This window comes from Equus caballus, chromosome 6, assembly GCF_041296265.1.
Source record: "Equus caballus isolate H_3958 breed thoroughbred chromosome 6, TB-T2T, whole genome shotgun sequence".
NCBI lineage: Eukaryota > Metazoa > Chordata > Mammalia > Perissodactyla > Equidae > Equus > Equus caballus.
The window spans coordinates 66,371,616-66,384,914 of NC_091689.1; the positions used below are offsets into that span (position 1 = coordinate 66,371,616).

The following is a 13,299-nucleotide window of genomic DNA, read 5'->3' on the forward strand; positions in this document are numbered from 1 at the left end:
GCTTCACAGAATTTTAGGGAAAGAGCAATCTTGAAGATAAGGACCATTGTTACTAACAACTAAAAGTAGAATGACTGCAACTGGCAACAGGAAGGATGTCTTGAACCCAGGCAGATTCTACCACTTATCTTTTATCACTGTTTCTTTCTTCTGTCTCTCTCCAATTTGGCCTCCTCTGTATCCTAGTCAGGAAGGTAGAATATGGCTCAGATTTATGTGCTACAATATTGAATATGTCCAACAAGATTAAATACTGAATCTCTTTCTCTCTACCATGGTTCCAAACCCCTGGGGAGAGACATTGACTGATACCCCTCAGTCCAATGAGCTGTGTTCCAGAAATGAGGACCACAATGTCTAAACATGACTTCCAGCAATATGTCTCTGTAGTTTGAGGTGGAGTAGGGGAACAGTTAAGGGGGGTCATTGTAGGCTAAGCAGACATTCCAAAATGTGTCTGTCAGAGAAGCTACTCCCACCTTGTCCCCAAACCCCCACCCCAAATACACCATTTTATAAGTAAGGAAACATTCCTCCAAATATTAAATTATTTGACCAAGGTTATAAACTGAGCATTCCCCATCCAGTGCTGTTTTCACATGTGACAGCTCTCTGGACAGTAGACTGATTAACATTAAGTAAGTTATACCAAAATACCAGTTTGCTTCTCTATCACTTTGAATCCCATAGTCCTCTTTCCTCTACTTTCTTATTTGTTTCTCTCTGGGAAACTAAAGAAAATGCTAGATGTAAGTAAGAGAGACAATTTTTCAGATCTTAACCTTGCTAATATATTGATTTATCAATTCTTTTTCATGCTCAACAAGCATATTGTTATGTGCACAAGTAGAGGGAAGTTTTCTCTAGAACGTGAGGACAAAAGAATCAAAACCTATGACCTCTGCTTTCCCAAAATAAGTTTTCTAAATAATTGAGAAAATAACATATCCATAGATGAACAAAATAGAGAGCCAAAGCAAATATATAGTACTGTAAGCCAAACTGCATATAAATTACTGAAGGAATAGGAAATTAGGACTATGGATGGAAATCTTCAGAGAGATTTTCTGAAGGCAAATTTTTAACAGATATTGAAGAAGATAATGATACCTCAGAGGGTGCAAATTTGTGGCCCAGAGGCCAAATCAGGTCTACTTATGTTTTGTTGGGCTAGCACAGCATTTTGAAAAAACATCTTAAATTTGAATGTCTTTACATGGGACTCCTCTTTCCAATTTAGCCATACCCTGTACCACTCCTTAGTGCTTTATTCCATCATTTACTCTACCATGAGTATATTGTCTGCCTTACCCCTAAGGATACTTGAGTTTACAGCCCCTAGTTGTAGACTGTCATGATGAAAGAAGCGAGCAATCTTTCATTCTTGGGAGACTAGCATGTACAAGAGCAAAGAGAAGATAGCTATGAATGTGTGTGTATGAAAGAGGGGTGTAATAGAGACTGGCTTGTAAGAAGCTAAGAGATTCCATTGATGTAATTATAATAGATGAAAAGGGATAGTTTCAGAAGGATCTGGTGACAGAGGCCCATAAGTAACTAGATCAAAGAATTAAGATTTTCTCCATTAAGCAGCTGTCTGTCATTCTTAAGTTCTTGCTTGAGTGTGATTTGAGTTATTTGAGAAAAAGTACTTGACTGCTATAAAACAGTTAAACTTGAATGAAGAGAGAGAGGAGCTCAAAACCTTTTTGGTAATCTAGGTAGGAAATAGTTTGGATAAAGGTGGTAGTTCTGAGGATGGAAAGAAACATAGAAGAGAGAACAAGAGGTAAGAGAAAATGGAATTAGACAAGAGTGATAAAGGAAAAAGAAGTTATGAGACTGCTGTTTCCACAGGAAGTAAGAAAATTGGAGAAAAATGGCAGAATATAACATTCTGTTACAAAGGTGATGAAATAAATAAAAGCTGGTTTTCATATTAGCACACTGCAGCTCTCAATCGTGTTCATGGGTTTATTTCCTGCCAGCAGTTACTCATGGCTCTAGCTACTTGACTATGCTGCTTGTCAAGAAAAGAACAGGCAGCTGCATGGGGTCTTCTGTATTTTATTCATTACAGCCTCTTTTATTTGTTGTTTTAATGTATTTAATTTACTAAATTGTTACAGATGTTTTATATTACAATGTTAATAAGAAAAATATGAAAAGATGTCCAACTTCTTTTAAGTCTGGTAGAAGTGGAAACATTTTTCCTTCTGCCTGTTCAAGTTTCAGTTGATCCTTTTTGAAAATGCTGACTTAAAATGGATGGTCCACGCTAATTTTGAGTAGAGGGCAAGGGGAACAAATTTTAAGTGACATTTTGAAGAAATCATTATGTATTCTCCTTTGAGAAGGTCTGAGACATGGAGAATTTGGAAGCCTCACAAATATCCTCAAAACTACATTAGTATTCTTTTCTAGTATCTTCCTTACTATTGGAGAACGTTAAATATGTAGGAAATGCTTATAGCATGACAGCATTATTTGGTGTCAGTATTTGTTGCGGTGTGTGAAAATCTCAGGCATAGCTTTTGTGGGAAGTACACTTCATGTTGAGCGAAGGGAAATAGTCTCCCCAAGAACTGTATTTATGTGTGATTCATATATGTGGATTAGACCACTTAGGAAAAAACTCAACAAAGAAAAGAAACTTCCCCTCCGGGCTTCGTGATTTATATAAATTAAATTTGTCACTGTTAAGATAGGTACAGAAGGCTCACTCAAGACTGTGCTCTCCAAACCCTGGCTGCATGAAAGCTTATGATACAGCCACAGGTAACTTTGTTAGATTTTCTTTGAACTTGTCCTCTAATTGGAGCCCCGTCACTACAGAAAGCAGTTGAAATTTAATTAAGGGGCAGGAAACTCCCAAGTCTAATTTTGTCCCTGAGCTGCTCTGTGGGTTGTCTCTCAGGACTTCAACGGCTGTTGAATGAAGGTTCTGGTGCAGATGCTGAAGCCTACCCGGTGGGGCACTTCCCAATCGTGAGCTAGCATAATGACTTCTTTCTAGGTTGGTTAACTCTCCATCTGCAGAGACACATTGTGTTAAACTGTTAGACTCCTGCTTCCTTTGAGACAGATTTTAGGGTACTTTCACATAAGGGCCAAATTTAATCATGATAAAAGTAAGTACTTCAACAAAGAACTCAATTTTGGGGGGGCCAGCCCCATTGCCTAGTGGTTAAGTTCGGCACACTCCACTTCAGCAGCACGGGTTCAGTTCCCAGGTGCAGACCTACACCACTCATCAGTGGCCATGCCGTGGTGGCAACACACATACAAAGTAGAGGAAGACTGGCACAGAGTTTAGCTCAGGGCTAATCTTCCTCAAGCAAAAAGACCAAGATTGGCAACAGATGTTAGTTCAGGGCAAATCTTCCTCAGCAAAAAAACAAAAAGAAAGAACTCAATTTTTCTTTCTTCTACTAAAGTTGTAAATTTCCTAATTGTTTTTGGTCCTAAATACTCCCCAAATAATCAGCTCATCTGAACCTTGTGGGGAAAACTGAAAGGCAATTAAGTGAGAAAATACATGTAAAAAAATCTTTGTGAAGTGTTAGGAAAATTTAAGATATTATCAAAATACTGTTTCAACAGAAACAAATTTCCCAAAGACACATTTATAAATTTCTGTAAGATTCATGCCAAAAGGATAGGAGAACTCCACTCCTTCCATTTGCTTCTTGGAGTAGGCCCAGTGTGCTATCTTAGACAGGAGCATGTATTCCGCTATAGTTGATTTCTCCAACCACTCTCCCATGCACAAGGAGGGTCTTTGACTACCTGATTGCTTTAGATTACATAGAAGATACTCAATTTTAAGCAATCCAATACACTAATTTGCAGAGTAATGTACTGTATAAATATCATACCTACTGTGCAATGCCTCCAGGTAATAATAAGAACATTATGTTCATCTTTTTGTAATGTGAAAAATTTAATTGCCAATGAATAATTTCTACTTTATCATATGGCCTACTCTGTATATGACTACCTGCAAGTTGAACTAGACTAAATTTTTGGAATGGCTAAAGTCCTGAAGGTATAATTCTAGATGATAGAGCCACAAAGTGGTCAAAACCTGGGTCTCAGACTGAACCATGTCAGGACTACCCTTTAGGTATAAAGCAAAGATTCTGGGTGCTGCTCTTGTTTGCTTGCCTCCGTTAATATGTGTGCTTATGGACATCAAATGCAGCAGAGGATAAATGTGGTATATTACCTCTAACATATAAGATGACAGACTACTGCATTGTGGGTGCCAGTACTGGACTCCTTTAACTCTTCCATTCTTTGGAAATATAACAGTGGAGGGAGTTGGACTGAGGATAATTTTGACCATATTGACTGTGGAGGCTAGAGCTTCACGGGGTACTGACATAGGTGACTTGCGCTACCCACAGATGTTCAACTTTCTTCGGTGGAAATTACATTTGCATATGGAGGAGATATAAGTAGTAAATATCTTCAAATCATCAATTCTGACCTTTCCAAGGCTACTGACACTTCTAACAAGCTGGAAGTTTTACTTTAAATTAATAAACATTAGGATAATCCAGTGAATCTTTCACTCTTCTTCCAAATATGTTACTTTGAGTAAATACAGCTTAAGAATGTCCCTGATATATTCTTACCATGTTACTGTGTGCTGTAAATGCAAAAGACGGGTTAAGGACCAAGTTCTAACCGCAACCACGTATTTCCTTTGTTTTATATATTTAGGTCAGACGCTAAACATGGCTTGAACATTTTTTCTTTGTGGTTTAATTTCCTTTGTGATTATTTCTTTTATTTAATGAGAGTGTAAAAATGTCCCAAGGACCAAAAACAAATTGCAGCTCTTTTTTACCATAGGCATTAACAGGTATTCTGTTCATTTGCCTTTGGGTGAAAATTAAACTTTCAGGATCATTTCGGGTTAAAACTGCAACAGTAAGAAATTTACATTTTCTTAAAACATAGGGGACTATATTCATCTGGCATTCTTTCACACACCCTTGGGCCCAAGCCTTATAACAAACAAGGAATGAGAAAATGTGGGCTCTACAGTGACTCTCAGTGTATCTCTGGTCTGTGCCTCCCCAGAGATGTCCATGAGGCGCCTGCATGCAGCGCCACCCCACAGCTCATAATGACTCCCTGGAGACGTGAAGGGATTTCTGGACATATAAGAAGGAAAGGCATACTAAGTCATCGGGGCAGCACCCCAGGACCACCGTGAACTTCATAGCAGTGCAAAGAGTGATGTGTATCCATCCACTAAGTGTTAAAGCTGCAAAGAGGTTTTTCATTTCAAATTTACTATCCAGCCTACTAATGTGTGTTTGCTTCTGGCACTTCACTCACTTCATACTCTAATAGTGAACAATTCTGTTTTAATGGTATGTGTAATTCTCATTTCTCAGTAAAGGAGTTGAAATGTTTGCTTCTTAAACAAGACAGGAGTTTTTTTGTTGTTTTGTTTTGTTTTTTAAACATTCACTTACCTGTTCATTTCATGGGCAGCAGAAATATATTTGCTTATACTCTGGCTTTTATGAACATAATGTATTCATCAAATCCTAAAATGCATCCCTAATGGAGTATCCTTTGATTTTATCCAGGACTTAATATATTTAACACCTGGATAAATTTAGAGTTCTTTTGAACTAAATGAAATCACAGAATCTAACAGTTACCAGACAGCTGTTAACAGTTTTAACAACTTCTTCCAGTTGCCCAGAGGGAGGAAAATGTGGTCCATTTCAGGTCCTTATATAAAATACAGTGAATTACAGTGAGAATAATAGTTTAACTTTAATAAAGGGGAGACCTGTTTATTTTAATAGAACTGATATTTCAGTTAGTTAAAAAATCAAAAATCATCACTTTCCTTAAATGAAAAATAAGAATCCTCTAAGGAATAGACCCATCAAAAAAATTAGTAATGGTTTTCTTCCTATTTATACTCTCATTATGGGTGAAGAATATATCTCGAAATGGCATAGGCAAGTGTTTTTCTAAAATTCTTTATAATTTGAATCACAAAGTGCAATTTTCCTAAAGCGTACTGAATGTCGATATTACGTTAAATTAATGGCAAAGATAAACATACACAGATAATTTTAAGCAGTCTGTCTTTTTCTTGGAAGATGTAGGATGTAGCATATTTAAGAAAAGTAAGGCAATTGTTAAATGAATATTACTCTAAAAATATACACAATTATTAAACAAAATCAGACACAAAAGCTAACTTTTAGTTTTAATATTAATAAAATTTTCCTAAATTCTTATTTTCTTCACCCAAGAAAGGTATAGACCACTGTACCACTTACCTAGTTTGTGAAGATGTGTTTTATTTTATAAAGAAATAATTGTATACAAACAGGATTATGCAGATTCAACTCACAATGTTTAAGAGGAACTACGCTGATTTTAATAAAAATATTTCCCTAATAAAGTCTTATTAGCTAAGTTTTTTTCATGAAACATATGTTTCCACTACTTCCAGAGATCTGGTAATTGTTCATGCAAATGAAAAAAAAAAGTGTATGTTTTCCATACATGCATAAGTTGTTCCACAAACATCTGGTAACGAAACTTTGAAAGCTGCTCGATTCCGAGCCAGCCCAGGTGTTCACTACAACATCTCTAGAACTCAGCAATTGCCTGCAGTAATTTGTTGCAACTCGTATTGGCATTTTTATGGTTATGATGAGGCAAAGGGTGATGACATCATGTACTAATGTTACGAAGGTGCTGTGAATTCAGTGTGAAAATTCCATCAATGAGTGATTGTTACTGAAATTGACTGCATTGGTGGCCGTCACATTTTGCCAACTGAAACATCTGGGCACAAGTTAGTAGTGGCGCACCTTGTAAATAACTTAATTGAAATTAATTGCCAGAAGTTTGCAGCACCGTAGGTAGTTTATAAGTACCATTTCTTACTCTATTGCAATGTTTTGGGCTTAAGAATCTTGTATTCTCAGATTCTGTTTCAGCAGCTTGTGATGAAAGTGGAAAAGTGTACAAAATATAGGATGAAACAGCAGGACCACAAGGAAATAAAAAAACATTATTTATATATAAGGAAGAAAACATTGCTGTCTCCTATACTTATTTGATAAAATATTTTCCTCACAGAAATAATTTTAACATTAATGTATGAAGGAGTTTAAAAAAAGATAACAGTTGAATAGTTAGATATGTCTCTATTTCCCAGAAAGAAATATCTAGTATTTTGCCCATGTTGTAAATATCAAATGCTTATTGTGTTGATAAAAACATTTCAAATTATTATAGACTATAAAACCATATATTTTTGAAGAGACTAAGAGGCTGTTTTGTGAAAAACAACTAAGAGATTGAATAGGAAATGTGGATTCTATTTTTGCTGTACAGATTCTAAAGCATTGAGAATAATTTTCTAAATTATTCATAGCTTCATGCATCATAAATCCAGGGAATGGTAAACAAAAAATTACAAAGATGCTGTAGTCAGCAAAAATTAATTCTTCAATAAATATTAACTTCAGTTCCTTGCTTATTCCCTTCTTAACTCCCCTTACCTGTGAATTTTTGCTTTTAAGAAAAGTTTTGCAAATGTAAAGATGTTTTAAGATATTAAATGTTGACAGTTTAAAATTGGCATGAAAACTCAGTTAACAAACTAAAGTTACATTTGCCTCGAGAATACCACAACTTATTTTTATGTATCACAATATAAACTTCCAAAATGCCCTCAATATTTCAGAAACTTTTAAAAAATCCCTACTTTAGAAAATAACTATTATTTTGTTCTGTATTTTCAATATGGAGATCCATATAATCAACGTTTTTTAGAGTTTTATGCTGGGAAGAAGTATTTATAACTAGCGTGATTCATTTTATTATATAAAGAAAAGCTGTGTAATTCATATATTCTTCTTTTTTTTCCCCCTGCTTGGCTGCCAAGAAGGTTAAAGCTAATTCTTTTGGTAAATCAGTAATTATCCAGAGCACAGACTTTCTAGTACAATCAAATTGCTTTCCCTGCCCTTTCCCCTTTTATATTTCTTGACTTTTGTGCTTTTATACTTGATTCAATAATCAGTTATATCTGTATTTTCTATGTAAATTAAAGCAGATAGGGTTTAAATAATAAGTACTTAGCTTCTAGAATATCTAGGACTACCAGTTGGTATTCTTCCATATAAAATATTTACAATTCAAAAAGTCTATTCTCCCTAGAGCTGTGGAATATTTCATATCTGAATTTTTTTCTCCTTATAGCTCTCTATAGATAAAACAGCACTTTATAACAATATTTTGCTTTGTTTTGGATAACAGAGACCCTTATGTTCACAAATGAGCTTCTGATAGAAGAATACAACCTAGCAATTCCAAAAAAGAATTTGAGTTCTTTTCCTGAACAGAAAAAAAAAATGTGTATCTCTACATTCATTCATAAAAGTAATCTCAGTGCTTTGTCATAATGGACATATTGTTCAGGCAAAGTGAGTTAAATGCACTCTCCACATCTAAGAAAAGATTCCATTTAATCTTTGCTTTTGTTAGGAACGAGCGTGGAGAGTATGGGCAAAGAAGCAGCTTTAACTTATGGCTTTAATCTTAAATGTTTGAATCCTTGTAAGTTTCCTTGAGGTTAATATTTTAATGGTATCAGAGAAAATTAAATAGAGAATATGTGGAAGGAATGGTAGGCAATTAACACAGCCATACGAAATCAATGACGGTCACTTTTAATCAGATTTCCACCCAGCTGTTTTTCACTACAAATGACTGTATTTTACAATAAAAATATACAAACATTTGGAGTTGTACACAGAGCTATACGATTTTACAATATATATTTATGATTTAAGGAATAAAATAAGTCCTAGTTCTTAAGGATCTTGCTATTAATAACAACAGCTACATTTATTAAATCTATAAAAGAGCCTGAAGTACAAAAATGAGTCAGGGATTTTTCTAATGAGTTGCAGAATTGATAAACTTTCAAGGTTGTTAGGAAGCAGTCCTGAGCGGTGCTAGAAATAATGAACAGGATGTGCTACAAATACTGTAGGAAGGGGCAATCTAAAAGATATCTCTTGACTAGAAATAAATTAATTATTTTAACTCTTTGATAGAGCATTTTTCTCATCTTATTCTTCCATTGTTTTTTCTTCATACCTTGTGGTAAGAGAGTAATTTCAATCCACAGCAGTTGCAATGGCCTTGAGAAGGACATACAAAGTGTGGGGAACAGAAAGGTTAGTAGCATGATGACTGATTATGAAAATCTCTTCTTTCATTCACTTGATTGAATAGCACCTATGATGCTTCAGGCCCTCTGCCAGGCTCTAGTGAGATGGATGCCAACGAGGCCACTGCCTTATCCTGTAATTTGTGCTCTTAATAACTATCCTGAGTTTTTGAAAAATGTTAGATTAATTACATTTTATTTTAAAAGGGAAGTACAGAGACAACAAAGCTGATCAATGTATGCTTTGAGGTGTCAAGATAACATTTAGGCTTGGCAGGGATGGGAGATGGGTAGAGAAAAGAAGGAAACACAAAGTAGCCTTTGAGGTTGTGGTAATTTGTTTCTTGATCTGTGTGTTGGTTACATGAATATATTCACTTTGTGAATATTCACTGAGCTGTATGTTTATGATTTGGGCACTTTCCTGAATTTAGGTTAGTAAGAATTTATGTAAAATTGAAGAGAAAAAGTGATAGGGAACTGTTGAATACATATTTAAAAGATGTATCTGCTCTTTTTCAGCCAAGATTCCTCTACCTTTTGTTACTACTCAATCCACTACAACATTCTAGCAAACTCCATACAACAGTCCAATGATCCAGCTCTCTATAAGATGGCTAATGACAGAATCAGCATCTCTCATGGCCCCTCTTCAATCTTTACCTGCTGTGATGGCTCTGGTCCCTTTGACTCTTTGCCCATTCTTTCCATTTAAAGTTTTCTCTAAAGCAGGATAGTTCAAAAAAAAAAATTTTGTCTCCTAATTTGGCATTTGTGACACCACACTCTCCTGGTTCTAATTCTAATTAGAAAATTGATCCCTCTCAACCTCCTTCACTAGATTTTCCTCTAACCATTTCTTTAATATTGATGTTCTTCTGTTTTCTATCCCCAACCTTTTCTCCTTGCTATACCTTCTTCCTGGGGAATCTGATTCAGAGGGTTTTTTTAAACGATAGTCTGTGGATAATGCTTAAGTCCATATCTCTACCTCCAAAAATTTGAGATCCAGTTTCATATTTTAAATTATCTACCTGACATTTCAACCTGTTTTTCCTGTAAATATCCCAAACTCAGAAAGTTCCAAACTGAAATTATTGTCTAAACTCTAGAAGTCTGATTTTCCTCTTATATTTCCTGTCTCAATCAGCAATCTGTCCTTAGCCTAGTCATCCAAGGTAGGTATTTTTGAATAACTCTCTATTTTGTTCTTTCTCTCTCTCAACTCTCACATGAATAAACCACCATGTTTGTTATTAGTACCAACTACATATTTCTCAAATTGACCCTGCATTCTCAGTTCCACTGAAATAGGCATAGTTTGGACCCTTATTATCTTTTTCCCCCAAGAATATTTTTTTAATCCTCAAAAGTAGGTCCCCTGCCTAAGATGTGAACATCTCTCTTCCCTGTTTGTCACATTGCTGCTGGAGTCATCACGCTGCTATCATTGCTGTATACAGCATCATTCAAAGAGCACTTCCTGCCAGCATGACAACATGAGCACAGCTGTCTAACTCTATTAGCATCTTCCTTTTGAGATGTAAAAATGGTTAATCCCAGATTTAGCACTGGAACTTATGGAAGGGTTGCTGGCGTAACATTCAAGGGATTTCTATGGGTTACAGTACAAGTGGAGCCATGTTAAGAAAAATCACATCTCATACATATTTTAAATAAAATTCAAGAGAACCTGATCTCTATAAAATAACAGAGGAAAGACCAGAGAGCAAGTCCATAAATTGAGACAAAGGGAGGCGATCTAAAAAAAAGAACAAAATTTCAAGTAGTTGAATTAGCAAAGAAAAGATTCACAATCCACAATAGCCAAGACTTGAAAACAACCTATGTGCTCATCAGTGGATTAATGGATAAAGAAGATGTGGTATATAAATACAATGGAATACTACTCAGCCATTAAAAAGATGAAACCTTGCCATTTGCCACATGGCTGGAACTTGAGTGCATTATGCTAAGAAAATAAGTCAGATGGAGAAAGCCAAATGCAGTATGATTTCACTCATATGTGGAAGATAAAACGGCAGCAACAAACAGATAGACACAGAAAATAGACTGGTGGTTACCAGAGGAGAAGTGGGAAGGGGGGAGGGCAAAAGGGGTAAAATGGCACATATGTATGGTGATGGATGGCAATTAGACTTTGGGTGGTGAACAAGATGTCGTCTTCACAGAAATTGAAATATCATGGTCACTTGAAATTTATATGATGTTATAAACCAATTTTACCTCTAGCCTGATTCAGTTGTTAAATTATTTCCATTACAAATGTACACATTTCTTCAGCTTTGGAAAGTTAATTTTTTTCTATTACAATATTGGTTACATTGAGAAGAGCACAGGTTAATATTTACTCATGAAACTGGGGAAAAAACAAAAAAGAAGAAGAAGAAGGGTAAAGAAGGTATTGGGGCCAAAAGTTTTTGTGAATTATTTCTAATTATCAAGCAATAGGTAATTCGCATGTGATACATTTAAATTCTTTCAGAATACAGAAAAAGATGGAAGCCTTCCTAATTTAATTTATAAAGAAAGTATAATCTTGTAGCAAAACCAGACAAAGACAGCACAGTACAATATAACTGCAAAACTCTCTCATAAATATAATACAAAAATCCCGCTAAATAAAATGCAGTTTAGGGGGCTGGCCCTGTGGCTGAGTGGTTAAGTTTGCACACTTGGCTTTGGCGGCCCAGGGTTTCACTGGTTCAGATCCCAGGCGCAGACATGGCACAGCTCGTCAGGCCACATTGAGGCGGTGTCCCACATGCCACAACTAGAAGGACCCACAACTAAAATATACAACGACCTACTGGTGGGATTTGGGGAGAAAAAGCAGGAAAAAAAAAAAAAGAAGATTGGCAACAGTTATTAGCCCAAGTGCCAATCTTTAAAAAAAATAATAATAATAAAATACAGTTTAAATTAAATATGACAATATCTTTAAAAGTATACCATAATGCGGCAGGTTTTACTTCAAATAAGGCTTAATATTAGAAAACCCATTAACATAATTCATCACATTAAAAAAATGATATGCTCATTGCAATAATGCTTATCTTCATAATTTGGACTGGATAGTTGTTCACTTAGCATCAATTCTCTGCTCTTTCATTGCAGAGGAGGGGCCATGGGCTACCACGCTGCATCAGAATTTGCCAATGAGAAGCACTGACTTTTATGAGATTTTTAGGGTGCAAGAGAAGGAGAGGCCTTCATTCTCGGGAGGCAGCTGCAGACTGACAAGTGAGCAAGCGTGAGATTCAAGTGGCTTTCACAAACATCTTGAGAACCACCTGCAGCGGTGTTTCAGGCTGAGAGCTCCAGCTTTGAACTCCCTGACCTTTGTTTCTCTAGTTCTTCCAAGAGTTGTGTAAGCCCATAATTCCTATCTTATACTCTTTGTACCTGGATTACATGGAGTGCCTTCTGTTTTCCCGGCCAATCTCTGATTGATACAATACAGAAATTATATTTGATAAAATTCAAAATCCAATCCTTAATGAAAAAAATAAAACCCATAATAACCTAAGAATACACACTTTTATAACATGATAATATCTTATTCCTCTGAGATCCATCATGTTTAATGGTAAAACAATACAGGCATTCCAGCAAAAGTCAGAAGCAGTACATGATGCCTGCTAACACCACTATTGTTTGCTGACGTTTCTGTATTCTTCAATCTATGCACACAAGGTATAATTACAGAATAGGAGAAGAACAAAATATTTGTTATTCTCAGATGTGATTTTTTTCTCTGTAAAACTCAAATGAATGAGCTTAAAAATCAGTAGAAATTTGTGGATTTTTTTTTCCATGTCAGCAATAACAATCAGTATCCAGTTAGGAAAGATGATGGGAAAAATTTACAATAGCATAACTCAACAACAAAAAGTCAAAAAACCCAATTAAAAAATTGGCAAAAGACTTGAATAGATATTTCTCCAAATAAGACATACAAATGACCAATAAGCACATGGAAAGATGCTCAACGTCACTAATCATTATGGAAATGCAAAAACCACATGAGATATCATGTCACA

The 13,299-nt window shown here is 35.5% G+C and overlaps 1 protein-coding gene across 1 annotated transcript in view; it reads left to right on the forward strand.

Annotated features, from left to right (window-relative positions):
* Positions 1–2,706: 2,706 nt before the first annotated feature.
* Positions 2,707–13,299, forward strand: part of CCDC91 (coiled-coil domain containing 91) — a 376,603-nt gene continuing 366,010 nt past the window's right edge. Inside the window, exon 1 of the mRNA XM_070271143.1 lies at positions 2,707–2,778. The gene's annotated coding sequence lies outside the window, so the exon portion shown is untranslated. The remainder of the gene's footprint in view (positions 2,779–13,299) is intronic.